Genomic DNA, 19226 nt, shown 5'->3' with positions numbered 1-19226 from the left:
GTTACAGCTTGATACCAAATGTTTCAGAAGTATCAATAAAATACATTTCTGTGAAATCAATATATTACATCATTATGCATTTATTTAAAATAATTGAATGATTTAGTTAGTCAGTCAATCAGTTGGTTAGTTAGTTACTTAGTTAACCCAATCAGACTGGCCCAATTTCCCCACAAAACATCATCTCACTGCATGTGGCATGGATTTAGAATTAACTTAAGTGTAAGTGTACTTACAGAACAGATTTCCTGCTATTGTTAAACAAGACAAGCTTAAATCAGTCAGTCTGCTTAATTCTGGCATGTTTCTTAAAAAAGCATTTCATATTTGGCAGCTATTTTATTTTTTATTTTTTTCATGTGAGTTCCAGTCAAGAAGAAAATGTTTCATAATTCTCCTCTGTCTTGCTCATATAGAATGAAGCAGCTTTCTCTTGTGTCCTCCCACAGACATGAAGTTTGATTTAGGAGACATTGGCTTAGCCATACATCAAATGTCCATTTTTTATTCAAATCCATCATCAAAGCATCTCCTTTATATTTTTGACTGTATATTTCATAAAATATTTGTTTTGAGTTGTTATTATTTTCTACACATTACATTGCTGTCTTTAGTTGACTTTACTTTTGATGGACCTTGGAAATGTATCCAGGTCAAGATTGAATGATAATGTAAAATGACAAAATAATCCTACTGGTCCGTATGGTAATGATGGATTCTTGCATATTCATCAGAAATGCAGATAGGTTTGATGCACTGACAATTCTAATTAAAGCAACCCTGATGAAAATTAGGCAGACATGACAAAATGAGAACAGACACTGATGGTGAGCAACAAACAACAAAAAAGCCTATGGGGGAAAAAGAACCATACATGTTAAAACTATCACCAGAATGCATAATAATGTTTCATTAATACATTTATGTTACACTTTCTGCATTTTTTTGTTTTTTTGTTGTTGTTTGTTTAACTGTGATATTTAAAATAAAACATTACAGGAAAAGTTACTTTGCAAACTTCAAGTGAACAGTATAGCTTGAAGTGCTCAGAGATGTGGTCAGTCCTCTGCCTAAACAGCCATTAACATCAACAACCCAGCTCTGGATGGAGAGACATTTCAAGCTGATGAATTATACAGCAGTGGAGGAATCAGATGGCAAATCCTCTTTTGCAAGTGGAGTATATAGAAAATCAATATGTTCTGGTCGGAGGATCTTCACCACAGCACCTACCCCAGTACCTACTTCAGGAGCTCAGCTGCTGTTCATGATAAGAAGAGGGTACACGAACAACCGCAAAACATTTCTCATCTCAGCCTTTACGGAAGATGGGTCAGCTTAGTGTCAGCTGAGTCTCCTCACAGATAAACAAAGAAAAAACTGGAATACAACACACCCAAGACCAACCACAGTTGATCAAATTAAGTATTGACCAAATGCCAAGAATTGAGTGCTAGATGTCTTTTTGAGCCAGAGCCCAGTTAGTCCTTACCAGAATCCTACTCTGCGTTGTTTGAAACTACATTAGCACAAATTATATCCTAGTAATACAGCATGCACTTCCAGTACAAAGCAATTACCAGTTCTAAGGCTACTGAGCCTACTAAGCAGGGGATACTGTCAGTAACCCCAGTTTATTTTGCGATAAGGACAGGCTAACTGTACACTATCTGCTTATTACATGGCTATTTACCAAATAAATAAATAAATGGACACAAAATATTGAGTTGAGTTGAAATTATTTCATTATGTGAGAAAGAGACTGTGGGTGCTTCTCATTTCTTAAATTGTGCATCTTAGATTCCTCGCTCATCCGTCCTCGTGTCCGTGACTCGTAAAATGATCAAAGTCCAAAATCAATAAGGATGTACCAGTTCTCTAAATACACCCTGAAGAATCAAGGACTAAGGATGGAGGAAGCTTCCCTGGGAGGCTTGAGTGAGAAAGCACAAGAGCATCCTATACGGAAGTCTTTTATGTCAAAACACCTGACACACGTATAAATTCTCCTCCCCCTTCACATCTTGCACAACTGTTTTAATTCATGTTTCACCTTTGCAGTTAAAATAAACCATAATTTTACATACTTTAAAAGTGCATCTTGAATTATTAGGTTTTATTACGAAACTATCAATAAATCAAGTTTCAATGACAGAACGGCAAGCGCTCCAACGTGATACAGCTGCGGAAAGACAGCACTCTGAAAAAACAAGTGAGTGAGAACGACATTCCATTTGACAAATAAACCTTGCATCAGTCCCTTCTTCCTCACTTCCTTTCCTTGCATCTTTTCCTTGTTTCTTAAGAGGGTGAAGCTAGGATGCAAGGAAAGGAAACGAGGATGCACAATTTCAGAAATTTGAAGTACCTTGTGGAGTGATATGGGAGACATAAAACTAGCACACATTTTTATCAATCTATATTGTTTTTATTAAATTAATTACATGACTGAATTAATCGCATTTCAAAATTTGCTGAGAAAGGCCCCCAAATAAAGAACTGATGAATGAGTGATATGAATATAAATAATACATACTCATTCAAATAATTCTAAAAATAATATGTAGAGTGCATAGTAAATATAATAATTCAGCTTCAGATTGAAATATATAGCATTACTTTGGCAGATGAGAAAAACACTGATTAGGCAATATAAAAAAACAATAAATAAATAAATAAAAATAGAAAAACATTGCCTTGGTCTAAAAACGTATATATATATATATATATATATATATATATATATATATATATATATATATATATATATATATATATAAAGATGTGCTCATTGCTGGGGTTGAAACAAATGCAAAATTATGAGGGAAAAATGTCCTCCAAATGTATAAAGCCTTTTAAAGGGCCAAATACTTTAATGTGTGTTGGACCAAAAACCAATGCGCATCAGCAGACAAACTGCCTTCATCAGAGCATTTATCAGGGTATGCCCTATTTTTAATTGTAGGTCTGTGTCCTAGTGCATCAGAAGGATGCTTTTGGAGCATCTCACTGGTTTTCAGCATCAGAGGACGCTGTGTCAAGTTAAAGGGGTCATGACATATTCTTTTTATATATATATATATATATATATATATATATATATATATATATCTTCCCTGAGGTCCACTGATAATGATAGTATTTTTTATTTATTTTTTGCACGAAAACCATCTTAAATAAGTAATATATGATAATTTTCCACCCTGTCTCTGGCTGAAACACTCGGTTTTGGCCTAAGCACCTCCTTAAAGGGATTGTTCACCCAAAAATGAAAATTCCTTCATTGTTTACACACCCCTGTGTTGTTATAACCCTATATGACTTTCTTTCTTTTCCTTAACAAAAAGGTTTGTCATACTATGACAGTTTATAGTGACCACCTCTTCAAGCTTCAAGAGAATGCAAAAGTATAATTCAGAAGTCTAATCAATTATTCCATGAGACTCATGATTGTTATGAAAGCATACGATAAGGTTTGGTGCAAAACAAACCAAAATATAATGTACTTTATTATTTACCGCAAATGTTCGATGACTGTTGATCTCCCGTGCGCTTTCATGATAGAGCACGAGAGCAGCAGTTCACAAAGCCCCCTCGCGACATTGAGGCGTTCAAGCGAAAAATCATTTTGTTTATCTAAAAACAGGTCCTACATAGCGATAGCAACAACAGAACAGAAGAGTATACTCGGAAATCAAACAGAAAGATAGAGGAGGCTTCAGGCAGCCACAGTCACACCGTGTCCAAACCTGACGGCAAACAACACGTGATAAAAGGTATCGTTTCTATGTTAATCAGAGTTTTTGTCCTAACCAGCAGTAACTAGAAACTGTACATTATATTGATTGCTTTTCATCTATATTCAGCATTGTGCAGTTATAAGATCACTGTGAACTGGTACCGGTCCAAAAACTTTCCAAAAAATAAGGCTGGGTATAGAAATGCATGAATTCTTTGACTACAAACTCTTCAGACATGTTTGTAAGTTCTGTTCACTGTTTTGTGTGCAGCTGTGTTGTGTTCTGTTGTCGCTATCGCTGTGGAGGACCCTTTTTAAGATAAACAAAACAAGTTTTCGCTTGAATGCCCCAATGTTGCGAAGAGGCTTCGTGAACTGTTGCTCTGTGCTCTATCATGAATGCAAACAGGAGATCAACAGTCAGTGAACATTTTCACTAAATAATACATTAGATTTCAGTTTGTTTCACACTAAACCTTATTGTATGCTTTCATAACAATCCTGAGTCTCATGGAATATTTTATTAGACTTCTGAATTATACATATGTGTCCTTTTAAAGCTTGAAGAAGTAGTCACTATAAACTGCCATTGTACAGTATGACATCACTGAGCACAACATTTTTTTCACAATTTCTCCCTTTGTGTTAAGAAAAAGAAAGTCATATAGGGTTATAACAACACAGGGGTGAGTAAACAATGACTGAATTTTCATTTTTGGGTGAACTAATCCTTTAAAACTTCAACATAAACGCCCCCTGTTATGACTGACTAACTTCGTGAAGCCCCTCAAATACAGCCATATTTTAAACTCAGTCAGAAGAGAATGAACAAGCTTCACAATATTATAAAACTATATTTCAGAGTTTACATATAACGCACATCCAACACATTGCATCTGAATATGTTAACTGTTCACAGCACCATAAACTATCAAACAGTCATGACATTAGAAATATTCTTGAATGAAACTGTTTACTCATGGTTTTGCGATCAGGACCAAGTATTTTTAACTGCCCCATCCTTCAGTAACATTTCCTTTGCAAAGCTTGAATTGTATTATGACTGGTTCACAAGCAATCCACGCTGATATGAGCCAAAAAACATGTTTAGCAAAAACATTGTTTAGTGCATGTTTATATACAAACATAATTAAAAATAGTCCAGATGGGTCCCCTTTGGTGTTCAGGAATAGTAAGGCCACAATAGGCATGTTTGTCCTGCTCTCTCTCTCTGTATGAACAGAGCACCAGTGGGCGGGGCCAAGGGTGCAATGATGTAATGTAGGCATTGCTGTTAGTGCTGTAGAGCCGGTCATGAATTAATGGGCCCCCTAAGAAATGCTTTTATTGTATTGGGGATTAAGTTTTGAGTTCTGAAATGTACAATATGTTTTAATAGTAGAATGACCTCTTATATGTTAAAATATCAAGGAAAATTGTATTCCTCCTGACATGACCCCTTTGACCCTTGTGCTGTGTTCATTTTGTGCTTACACATTTTGTTCATTGAACTGAGCTCATACTTGTGGGGGACACTCTCTGCAGAAAAACTAATATATATATATATATATATATATATATATATATATATATATATATATATATATATATATATATATGTATGTATATACACTTCCAACTGCTTTTATTTTCAGCAAACTTAACATGTGTAAATATTTGTATGAACATAATAAGATTCAACAACTAAGACATAAACTGAACAAGTTTCACAGTTCACATGTGACTAACAGAAATGGAATAATATGTCCCTGAACAAAGGGGGGGTCAAAAGTAACAGTCAGTATCTGGTGTGGCCACCAGCTGCATTAAGTACTGCAGTGCATCTCCTCCTCATGGACTGCACCAGATTTGCCAGTTCTTGAGTGAGATGTTACCCCACTCTTCCACCAAGGCACTTGCTAGTTCCCGGACATTTCTGGGGGGAATGGCCTAGCCCTCACCCTCTTATCCAGCAGGTCCTAGATGTGCTCAATGGACATAGATTATGAAATATTCCTCAAAGAATGTACTTGGAAAGACAACGCACAAAAGGGCACTCAACACACATTGTGTGTGTGTGTGTGTGTGTGTGTGCACATGTCCGAGGACTTTATGTGTACTAACACATATGTGCTCATCTAAAGGATTGGGACTGAACACTTAATATTTTTGTATTTTGTAGTCTAATAAATTAATTTCCAATTTTTGACAACAAGTGTAAAATGTAAAAAAAAAAAAAAGAGTAAAGAAACTGGTCAAATGTTTTGGGTGTTTTCAGATACCATATGTGAACAAAGTCAATTTATTTTTAAATAAATAAATATGGAAAATATATATATATTTCCAGTTATTTCATCTGGGTCAAAATAACTGGAATACAACATGAGGGTTAAAAGTAGAAGTACTTTGGAAAATCGCTTCACAAGATGCATTCTGTTCTGCTTTACCCACCTTTTGAGGCATGCTGACTGCCCTTACTGATGCAGCTCATAAAAACACGAAGTACACAATGTACTTCATGCTTCAACTGATCCTATGGTAGAAAAATATTTTCTTTAATTATGGAATTTATATATATTTATTCCGTTTAAAAAAAAAAAATGACATGCTACTTTTTATATAATTATTCACACTGATTTAACTTGCTAAATATATATATATATATATATATATATATATATATATATATATATATATATATATATATATATATATATATTGTTCATATGACATAATGCAAAGGCAAGATCAGCACATTCCTTCAGAGACACTGTAAAACCTGAAAACTAATTTACTTATGACATAATACATGATTAAATAAACAAATAAAGTGTAATTGTGTAATGACACATTAGCTTAAGGTAAAGTAATGTTTAGATGCACCTCTTTCTTTCTCTATCTCTCTCTCCTTGCACTCTCTTTGATAGTACCATCCATTTTTCATGATCAATACAATGTCAATAAGTGTAATCAAGGGCGTAGATTCCAGGGGGAATCAAAACAAGCAAGAAAAACACCCCCAATATTTATACCATGATCAATGGAAACATATAAATGCTTCCCGCTGCAACAGGATGTTCAAGCCAAATCTACACCCTTGAGTGTAATACGAATACACCTGAGAGCTGAGAGAGGGCAGATGGACACATACTGGATGAAATCAAACAGACTAGCAAATATTCTACAGCACTAGAGATTATAACCTTTTAAAATTGGAGCATAAAAATATGCCTCTGTTAAATTCAGCTTAAATAACAAAAGGATGATTGGAATATGGTTGAAAACATTTTTTTACTAACCTTTGCAAGTGGTATTAATATTAGAGAAGAACAAACTGCACTGGACCGAAATGATGATGATAATAAACAAACTAATACAACTGCTGAAATGTTTACAATCTCGCACTGCATAAAGATGAATTAGTGATTTGCTTACTACAGAGATCTTGGATTATTAGAAAGTCGGCTCACTTTTTAACTCAGCCATCAAAGACAAACTCAAATCCTTGTGGATTACAATGTTTTGATGTAAATGGGGCACATTAAACTGAATGTCTGGACAAAATAAAGTCTTTTGCATTTGTTTATTTGCAGAGGTTAACAGTATACCTCTGGCTGATCAGTATCTTGCAGTTAAGGATAGTGAAGAGACCAGAACAAGTGGAAGATAACTGTGCCAGATCTGCCCAAATGCATCTGCACACCAGCACATCTTTTAATTAGGCAGAGAGACTTTAATACTTTAATCAGAAAATTGTGAGCCTAAAAACAGTAAGAAAATATAACCTTTCTAACTGGCTCTCGGCTGAGAGAGGCAAGGACTGATTGAAAAGTATACTCTAAACTAATTAAACATGAGAGAACATGTCAAAGGGCAAATCACTTTACTGCTGAAAATGACACTTTGTGTAAGACTGTGCATTCATCTCCTGCTACATTATTCTTTTTCCATTGCTCATTGTCAGACAACAACCCATTATTACTCCAGAGGTGAACCTTAATTACATCTCACAATGCCACAGGACGCCATTTGTGATTAAAACCATGGTCATCTCACTTTGAAAGATTAATACATTGATATTAATACTTCAGCTAAATGGCACCTCAAAGTGATGTTTTGATCTAAAAAGCATGCACACCATGGATCACATGGAAGTTTGAGATCAGAATCTAATCACTGTGGAGAATCAGGCACAAGGCATCAGTGTTGTGTAAACTCCTCGACAATTTAACTAAAGGCAGACAACTTGTTGTATGAAATAATTAAGCCAAAACATGAAGGGCTGCATTGAAGAGCAAAACCAGACCAGTCTTAAGTGAACAAATTGTTTTGGTTTGGAGATGTGACAGGACAGTCTCACTGGACTGCTTTTATGTGGTATGGTGATTCTGGAAAAGAGTGTATTTTGCATCTGATGTTTCAGAAGACATAATCATGCCATAAGGGAATTTTGCAGGCAACCAAGACCTCTTCTCTCGCAGTTGCAGAGAACTGTAGTACAACACATAGAATAAAACCTTAATGAACTGTCTACAGAAGGGCTTCTTCTCAACCTCTGGACCTCCATCTTCTATGATGCAACCTAGTTACATTTGTAAGTTGTTAGTGGTTTCAAAGTGTCAACTGTAGTTTCAGCCTGATCTTATTATTATTCTTATGTATCCATATGTAAAAAAATTACATGCACATATTTGTATGTTTAGCCCTCCTGTTCTGTTCGGGTCATTTTTGAGTTTGTTTAAGAGTTAAAAACAGTGAAAAACTAGTCTTAATCTCAAGTGTGGTCAAAATGCTTTTGGGGTATCCTCAACATTGACAAAATGAATATGTTAAAAAAAAAAACGATTTTAGGTTTTTATAATACATGTATTTGTTTATATTTACTGTATGGAATGTTTTTGCCTACACCTTTTATGTTTTGGTTAAATCTGACCCAGCGGTAAATAGGCTACTGCTGGTTTTCTATGCAGCTGTGAAGCTTCTCTTGAGTCAAGACTGTTACAAGATTTGCAAGATTGTTGCTTTTACTTTATCAAAGTCAGCAAAGATTTAATATAAAAAAAGACGTGAATAAAAATATGAAGGCGATCATTTTAGGTGACCATTTTTCAAGGTCTTTTACTTCCAGAAGTACAGAAACTTTCACTGGGAGGCAGTAGATATCTAATACATTGCATACAACAGCGTTTCAGCAAAATATGTATAATGTTAATGATTTAGAGTTTTTAGAAAATAGTTTATGAAATATGATATGCACAGCTTTATAGGGTTAATATTTGCAGATATTACACACACACACACACACACACACACACACACTTAGTTATATGTAGTTGTTCAACTGCACAATGTTGATTTGACAATGCTGGCAATGTACAGGTGCATCTCAATAAATTAGAATGTTGTGGAAAAGTTCATTTATTTCATTAATTCAACTCAAATTGTGAAACTCGTGTATTAAATAAATTCAATGCACACAGACTGAAGTAGTTTAAGTCTTTGGTTCTTTTAATTGTGATGATTTTGGCTCACATTTAACAAAAACCCACCAATTCACTATCTCAAAAAATTAGAATATTTTGACATGCCATCAGCTAATCAACTCAAAACACCTGCAAAGGTTTCCTGAGCCTTCAAAATTGTCTCTCAGTTTGGTTCACTAGGCTACACAATCATGGGGAAGACTGCTGATCTGACAGTTGTCCAGAAGACAATCATTGACACCCTTCACAAGGAGGGTAAGCCACAAACATTCATTGCCAAAGAAGCTGGCTGTTCACAGAGTGCTGTATCCAAGCATGTTAACAGAAAGTTGAGTGGAAAGAAAAAGTGTGGAAGAAAAAATGCACAACCAACCGAGAGAACCGCAGCCTTATGATTGTCAAGCAAAATCGATTCAAGAATTTGGGTGAACTTCACAAGGAATGGACTGAGGCTGGGGTCAAGCCATCAAGAGCCACCACACACAGACATGTCAAGGAATTTGGCTACAGTTGTCGTATTCCTCTTGTTAAGTCACTCCTGAACCACAGACAACGTCAGAGGCGTCTTACCTGGGCTAAGGAGAAGAAGAACTGGACTGTTGCCCAGTGTTCCAAAGTCCTCTTTTCAGATGAGAGCAAGTTTTGTATTTCATTTGGAAACCAAGGTCCTAGAGTCTGGAGGAAGGGTGGAGAAGCTCATAGCTCAAGTTGCTTGAAGTCCAGTGTTAAGTTTCCACAGCCTGTGATGATTTGGGGTGCAATGTCATCTGCTGGTGTTGGTCCATTGTGTTTTTTGAAAACCAAAGTCACTGCACCCGTTTACCAAGAAATTTTGGAGCACTTCATGCTTCCTTCTGCTGACCAGCTTTTTAAAGATGCTGATTTCATTTTCCAGCAGGATTTGGCACCTGCCCATACTGCCAAAAGCACCAAAAGTTGGTTAAATGACCATGGTGTTGGTGTGCTTGACTGGCCAGCAAACTCACCAGATCTGAACCCCATAGAGAATCTATGGGGTACTGTCAAGAGGAAAATGAGAAACAAGAGACCAAAAAATGCAGATGAGCTGAAGGCCACTGTCAAAGAAACCTGGGCTTCCATACCACCTCAGCAGTGCCACAAACTGATCACCTCCATGCCATGCCGAATTGAGGCAGTAATTAAAGCAAAAGGAGCCCCTACCAAGTATTGAGTACATATACAGTAAAAGAACATACTTTCCAGAAGGCCAACAATTCACTAAAAATGTTTTTTTTATTGGTCTTATGATGTATTCTAATTTTTTGAGATAGTGAATTGGTGGGTTTTTGTTAAATGTTTGCCAAAATCATCACAATTAAAAGAACCAAAGACTTAAACTACTTCAGTCTGTGTGCACTGAATTTATTTAATACACGAGTTTCACAATTTGAGTTGAATTACTGAAATAAATGAACTTTTCCATGACATTCTAATTTATTGAGATGCACCTGTATTTGCTGTACAATAATATGTTCTTTCTTACAATTCCTATGGTTGTAATGTTGCATTATATAAAGCATGTTTTTCTTTCAGATTTATTACATTTATAAGAAATATGAGTATCAGCTTATATTAAATACTGTAAATCCTAACAGTAAAGCTAAAGATTTACTGTATATCCTCTTGTACATGTGTAGTATCACAAATCACAAAAAGGTGGCGCTTTTTCCAGTTAAAATGCTACTATAGAAGCCTTTATTCAGTGTGAAAACATGTAAGCCTATGCCAGTTTTCAAGTTCATAATTTATAGATAAGTGTGCTGTAAATTTACTGAAAATCTATTAAACTCAATACAGGTCATTTTTGACCCAAACATCACAGGTGTCATTATTTTTAAACATAACAGAAAGGTTAGAAAAACACTGAAACATTCAATACTATATCAGTGTTTGACAACATCTAAAAAGTTATTCCAAAAAATGGCAAAAAGCACTATAAAAGTAGTTCAAGTATCGATGTGCTCCATTCAAAGTTCTCTCTGGTGGCATACAATAGCTTTAAGTGAGGTAGAGAGTGGAAATTAAGTTAAATTAATCAACCTCCCACTTAGACTTTGGGGAACGTTTAATGTTACTTGATTGTAGTGCTATTTTAGTGCATTTCTATTTTTATACTGTGGAAGGCTTTTCTTGAAAAATGTTAATAAAGCACTATTGTTACATGTTGTTTGCTTTACTAAAAAGGAAATAAATGCATTTTGACAAGAAAAGAAGTATATATAGAGTCGAATTACAGCACTTTAATAATCTGTGTTTAATCGCAAATAACTAAGACAAATGATGCGATTAATCATGATTAAAAATATTAAACAAGTGACAGCATTAGAAATTATTTATTTTAAGAGGCTGTCAATACATCAGTATTGTGTTTCAGTGTCTATGAAAATTTACACTTTCCAGTACATAAGAATCCCTAAGAATACTCATGAGATCAAGTTCAGATCAGGTAGTTTAAAAAAATAAAAAAATTAAAAAAAATAAGGGAAGGGAATAATCTTGAGAAACCAGTACCTGATTACTTTCAATGCTAAGGATAACACTTCTATAACAAGGCTATACAGTGCTCATATTGGTCTTCTCCCTGCTCTGTTGGATGAGCTGAAATTATGTTGCTACAGGTATCCAGTGAAACCTGAGAAAGGAACTTGCTGATCTAATTGCAGTCTAACAATCTGTTCTGGAAAAAGCGTTGCTCTGATAGCTCAGTGTTCATTCACAATTAAGAATGCAGTTGGCATCACTTTAATGTATGTGCCACCCATTTTAGCTCTGGGACTTGGAGCAATATGAGATGTGACAACAGAAGTGACAATGCATAGGAACTCTGTAGAAAAACAATGTCAACAAACTGCTTTGAGATGCAATGCTGAGAGGCTTTTATGTAAATAAAAGAATAACCTATTCCTATTAAATGACGGCGCTGCTTAGGAGAAAAAATAACATTGGGGAAAATGGCATGTCAATTATGAGAAATGCAACTGATTTAACTTCAGAGGGAATGGGGAAAGACTTGAAAGACTTGAAGACTTCTTTGCTGTTGAGAAGGAAATACCAGATTTATAATATATATATATATATATATATATATATATATATATATATATATATATATATATATATATACACACACACACACACACACACACTGGCAGCCAATAGTTTGGAATAATGTACAGATTTTGCTGTTTCGGAAGGAAATTGGTACTTTAATTACCCAAAGTGGCATTCAACTGATCACAAAGTATAGTCAGGACATTACTGATGTAAAAAAAAAAAAACACTATCACTATTTGAAAAAAGTCATTTTTGATCAAATCTAGACAGGCCCCATTTCCAGCAGCCATCACTCCAACACCTTATCCTTGAGTAATCATGATAAATTGCTAATTTGGTATTAGAAAATCAATTGCCATTATATCAAACACAGCTGAAAACTATTTGGTTTGTTAAATGAAGCTTAACATTGTCTTTGTGTTTGTTTTTGAGTTGCCACAGTATGCAATAGACTGGCATGTCTTAAGGTCAATATTAGGTCAAAAATGGCAAAAAAGAAACAGCTTTCTCTAGAAACTCAACAGTCAATCATTGTTTTAAGAAATGAAGGCTTTACAATGCTTGAAATTGCCAAAACAATTAAGATTTTATACAAAGGTGTACACTACAGTCTTCAAAGGCAAAGGACAACTGGCTCTAACAAGGACAGAAAGAGATGTAGAAGACCAGATGTATAACTAAACAAGAGGATAAGTACATCGGAGTCTCTAGTTTGAGAATTAGATGCCTCACATGCCCTCAGCTGACAGTTTCATTGAATTCTACCCGCTCAACACCAGTTTCATGTACAACAGTAAAGAGAAGACTCAGGGGTACAGGCCTTATGGGAAGAATTGCAAAGAAAAAGCCACTTTTGAAACAGAAAATCAAAAAGAAAAGGTTAGAGTGGGCAAAGAAACACAGACACTGGACAACAGATAATTGGAAAAGAGAGGTATGGATCTTTACCCCTTTGAGCTTTTGTGGGATCAGCTAGACTGTTAGGTGCATGAGAAGTGCCCGACAAGACAGCCACATCTATGGCAAGTGCTACAGGAAGTGTGGGGTGAAATGTCACCTGAGTATCTGGACAAACTGACAGCTGGAATGCCAAGGATCTGCAAAGCTGTCATTGCTGCACATGGAGGATTTTTTGATGAGAACTCTTTGAAGTAGTTTAAGACGTTTTGAACATTTTTTTCAAATTGTAATAGTAATTTTTAACGTTATTAATGTCCTGACTATACATTGTGATCAGATGAATGCCACTTTGGTGAATAAAAGTACCAATTTCTTTCCATAAGAGCAAAATCTGTAAATTATTTCAAACTTTTGGCCACCAGTGTATTTTTATTTTATTTATTAATTTATTTGCTTTGGTCCTTAACTGCATGAACTCATAACTAGTGATCGACCGATATGGGTTTTTTTAATGGCCGATGCCGATATCCAGAGAGCAGGGTGGCCAATAGGCCGATACAATGCCGATATATCACACAATTTAATATAGTAAATAACAAACATAAAATTGCAAAAAAATGAATACACTCTTAATTAGCACTATATTTACTCAATTTCACACTAAAATGTAACTTTGTAAAAAGTTTTTAATTACCATATTAAATGGTAGATAGCAGTTTCTTCTGATTTCGGTTTAGTCATCAAATTTAGTAATTAATTTGCACATGAAGAAATTGTTAATATATTAGGAAGAAGGAAATAACAGTACACACAGTAGTCCAGCAACCATGGATGGCATGTCAACATTCTTTGCTATTAAGCTTCTTTAGCATCGGGTTTATAAATATTAGGTTTATTTCAGATGAATTTGCCCGAACTGCATAAATTCAGGACCATTTCCAAAAACAATGTTTAAAATGTATAAATATTCAATATTATTAAATGCATTCTATGACTCTTTGCTAAATATTCATGTTTTGTTTATGCTTTGAATGCATAAACAAGATTGAAACTTTATCTTCTGACCCTTATTACCCTTAGATGAATTCATTACATGTAATTTCTTACACAGAAAATAACATGATGCACAATGTGGGCTTCAATAAGTGAAAGACTACAGTGCAGTGCGTATGAGAAGCAGTTGCAGGTTTGAACTGTAAAAGCATGTAGTGCTTTTCTTTTGTGAAAAGCTCTACGTGCATACACTGGTGTAACTAGTGATTTAATCATAAGCCACCTGGCAATTACATTGAGCTTTTGAGTGATACTCAAAGCCAAAAAAAATCAATAATAAAAAATAAAAAAAAATCTAGAAACTCTTGTCAAAACGGTTTCTTGTACTCACAGCCACAATAAATATTTCAGTTTGTAGTTTTCGGTTGTGTGCCTTTGTTCTTGTGAAATATGACATTTGGAATCAAAGCCAATCTTTTCACAATACTTCACAAAGGAACTTATGTTGTGTGTTTTTCACTCCCTATTTTTGAACTACAGGTCATATTGCTATTTCAGCTCTATTGGAATCAGCATTAAGGCTTATTATTGTATATCATTAAACACAGTAGCGGTTATATATATATTTTTTTTTTTTTTTTTTTTTTTTTTTCTTGAAATCTTGAAATTACCCTTAAAGTTAATTACACATTTAGAAATCACCAATCTTAAAGTTTGAACTAATACTATATATATGGAGGCATTTCTAATTCTGTATGCTGTACAGACATATTAATATATGAACATATTAACAGAAAAAGGAACAACTTTAGGCAGGTTAGTCATTATTTAATTTTTACTGATCCAGCTTGTCTTGTGTAATTGATAAAATACATTTTAAAGTTTTATGAATCCACAAGTATGCATAGGCCTCACAATGAGCTTTTTAAATTGGACTGTAATTGCTAATCATTGAGTTTATAGTGTCTTGTAAAATGTAATTTCTTCTGTTTAGTCTCTTGTTCTTACATGTAGTGTCAACAGAGGGCAGTGACAAAGAATTATTAGTTCCCAATCTGTCACTCACTCGACGTTGTGTCGATGTAGGGGTCACCCTTGGGAGCCCGAGACACCTCTGGTCTTTGATAAAAGGCCAATGAAAATTCGCGAGTGGTATTTGCATGCCACTCCCCCGGACATACGGGTATAAAAGGAGCTGGTATGCAACCACTCGTTCAGATTTTCTCTTCGGAGCCGAACGGTCATGTTCATTGAGCTGAATACTATTGTTCATTCACCTCTGCTGGATCTGACGGCACATTTCAGTGGCTTCTCCCTCCTCTGCACTGGTGTACTGCAGAGAACGCCCCTGGGCACTTTGGCAGAAAAACTAGAGAGTATATTTTCTGAAAGAGCTTTTTCCCTCTAAAAGAGTATATATTTCTCTAAAAGAGCGTACACACGGAACGTCTTTTTAAAGATGCCTTTCTGATTGTGTGTTATTCCTGGTTGCGGTCGTTATCTCTCAACTTCGGATGGTCATGATCACTGTCTTTCGTGTCTGGGCGCGACCCACACAGAGGCAGCGTTTGTGGATGATTCATGTTCTCACAGCGAGAACATGACCATGGCAACGTTGCGGTTGCGGCTTGCTTTCGTAAGCCACCCCAGCGGCTCCCCGCCTCGGTCCTTCTACCTATGGGTATGAGGCCAGCGTGGCTAGCACTGGGGGCAATTTGGGGAACCCAATGGGATCGTCTCCACTGGGTATCCCCTCGCGGACCTCCCATTCCCCAACACGCTCGTCTGCCCCAATCGGGCTTCCGGATGAGTTCGCTGGCTCGTCTCATGGCGAGTCTGGCTTCTTGTTCGGAGCCCGTGAAGATGATGAGCTCTCGAGCGCAGCATCGGAGAGCGGGTTTGTCCATTTGGACACAGAAGCCTCAGCTGGGCTTCCCCCTTTGGGGACGATTGCCCAGTCAAAGGCCAATGCCGAAATGATGGACATGCTTTCCCAGGTGGCCACGAGCGTCGGGTTAGAGTGGAACCCTCCGCTCTCCCCTGAACCCTGGCGGCTTGATGATTGGTTTCTGGGCTCGCGGCACCGCTCAAAGCAGCCACGCCCTGCTCCAGTGCCATTCTTACTGGAAGAGCAAGAGTAGCTGATGAAGTCGTGGAAGGCACCTTTTACTGCCTGGCCCCGATTCCGCAGCCCCCCCGCTTTCACTACCCTCGATGGCGGGGCGGCCAGGGGCTATACGGAAATTCCCCCGGTGGATAAGGAGCTCACGGGGCACCTACGCCCGCAGAGCGCCGCCACCTGGCGCGGATGCCCTAAGCTCCCGTCCAAGCCCTGTAGGCTCACGTCGTCCCTGACGGTGAAGCCTACAGTGCTGCTGGACAAGCCGCCTCTGCCCTGCACGCCATGGCTCTCCTGCAGGTCCACCAAGCCAAGGCACTGAAAGAACTGCACAAGGGTAGTTCTGCCCCAGATTTGATGCAGGAACTGCGCTTGGCAACCGACCTCGCTCTCCGAGCGACGAAGGTCATGGCGCAGTCTCTCGGGCGGACGATGGCCACACTAGTGGTCCAGGAGTGCCACCTTTGGCTCAACCTGGTCAAGATGGGCGAGGCCGACAAGACACGGTTCCTAGCTGCCCCCATTTCCCAGGCGGGCCTATTCGGCGACACCGTCGAGGACTTTGCCCAGCAGTTCTTGGCGGTGAAGCAGCAGACGGAGGCAATCCGGCACATCCTGCCCCAGCCCGGCTCAAGATACCGCACCCCATCTGCTCATCGCCAAGGGCGTCCCCCCGCGGTGACTGCACCAGCCCCTTCGGCCCGGCCCCAGCGTGAAGCCCACCGTAGGAAGCCGACGCCGCCCGTTTCACAGCCGGCGCCGAAGAACCCACGGAGGTCCTCAAAGCGCCCCTGAGATGGGCGACCCAGGGATGAGGGAACCCACTCATGTGGAGCTGGTAAGAAGACCACTCCATCCCCCAGTGGAGGGCCAGGTGGAAAATCTTTTGTTGCCTTTTTGTTTGATTTTGCCGCATGCCCAAGTGGCTGCGGTACCCAACAGTTCAGCAAAAGAGCGGCTTCCTTCCTCCCTGGGTCACATACACGGTGTGTACGGTCGTCACCACGACTACCGTCCACAGGATTTTTCTTGCAGGATTGGCGCTCCAGCGGTGGCCATTCCGCCCCTGAGCACCCAGCTGTGGCACACAGCCGCCCCCGATGTGGCAGTCTCCACGGGTTATGAGGACAGGCCTCTTCCTCCCAGCTCCCAGGCTGTTCCGGGGGTGGTCAAAAGGAGCCAGGTAAGTGCTTTGATGTCCCTAGACTCAGCACGGCCATGATGTGCACAGACCCTGTGCAAGGTCAGGGAGGATGAGGAGAAGGTCATCCTGGTAGCACCCTACTGGCCCACCCAGATGTGGTTCTCGACCTCACGCTCCTTGCGACAGCTCCCCCCTGGCGAATTCTCCTGAGGAAGGATCTTCTCTCTCAGGGATGGGGCACCCTCTGGCACCCACAACCAGATCTCCATGTCTGGCCCATGGATGGGATGCGGAAAGCCACCTGCGGTGGTAGACACGATCACTAAGGCTAGGGCCCCCTCTACGAGGCGCCTGTATGCCTTTAAGTGGCGTCTGTTCACTAAGTGGTGTTCTTCCCGACGCAAAGATCCCCAGAGATGCGCAGTTGGATCAGTGCTTTCCTTCCTGCAGGAGAGGCTGGAAAGGAGGCTGTCCCCTTCCACCTTGAAGGTGTACGTTGCCGCCATAGCAGCACACCACGACGCAGTCAACAGTAAGTCCTTAGGGAATCACAACCTGATCATCAGGTTCCTCAGAAGTGTCAGGAGGCTGAATCCCTCCAGACCACGCCTTGTTCCCTCATGGGACCTCTCTGTAGTTCTTCAGGGTCTACAGAGAGCCCCCTTTGAGCCTTTGAAGTCAGCCGAGCTTAAGGCACTCTCCTTGAAGACTGCCCTCCTGACTGCGCTCACTTCCATCAAGAGGGTAGGTGACCTGCAAGCGTTCTCTGTCAGCGAAACGTGCCTGGAGTTTGGTCCGGGATACTTTCATGTGATCCTGAGACCCCGACCGGGCTATGTGCCCAAGGTTCCCACCGCCCCTTTTAGGGACCAGGTGGTGAACCTGCAAGCGCTGCCCCAGGAGGAGGCAGACCCAGCCCTATCATTGCTGTGTCCGGTGCGCACTTTACACATCTATTTGGATCGCACGCAGAGCTTTAGAATCTCTGAGCAGCTCTTTGTCTGCTTTGGTGCACAGCAGAAAGGAAGCGCTGTCTCCAAGCAGAGGATCACCCACTGGCTCATTGACGCCATATACTATGGCATATCTCACCCAGGATATGCCGCCTCCGGTAGGGCAACGAGCCCATTCTACCAGAGGTGTAGCGGCTTCCTGGGCCCTGGCCAGAGGTGCCTCTCTAACAGACATTTGCAGAGCAGCGGGTTGGGCAACACCCAACACATTTGCAAGGTTCTACAACCTCCGGGTGGAACCGGTTTCGTCCCAGGTAGTGGCATGCAACACAAGCGGATAAGCCCGGGATAGCTGGCCGGGTGTATCGCTTGCACATAGCGCCTTCCACCTCCCTTGGAGCTGAAGACATGCGCCATTAATTCCCAGTAGTGTTCACAAACTTTGTTCCGTGGTTGACTTCGTCTGAGCCCTGTGGCAGTCGAGTATTCGGAGAGACTCGCTGCCGGCCCAGTACACATGCTAACTAAGAGTCCTGTTCTGGGGTAGGTGCTCCTCATGTGGTGGTTCCCTGTAAGGCTAACCCCATGTGATATATATCTTACGCTAGTTCGTTTCCCTGTTGGCAAACTGCGTCTTCCTAGGGCAGAGCCCAGTCTCCATGTTTGTAGTAACTCCTCCCCCGTTGGGTAGGATCTACCTTGAAGACTCTCCACATGGTCGGAAAGACCATGTGACGTATTCTTCCACTTCAATATCCCCCCCTCTCTTTGGGCGAGGTGTGGTCTCCACGGTGTCTTCCCCTTGGGAGGGACACCCCCC

Source organism: Myxocyprinus asiaticus, chromosome 2 (assembly GCF_019703515.2).
Source record: "Myxocyprinus asiaticus isolate MX2 ecotype Aquarium Trade chromosome 2, UBuf_Myxa_2, whole genome shotgun sequence".
Classification (NCBI taxonomy): Eukaryota; Metazoa; Chordata; class Actinopteri; order Cypriniformes; family Catostomidae; genus Myxocyprinus; species Myxocyprinus asiaticus.
This window is presented reverse-complemented; position numbering follows the sequence as displayed.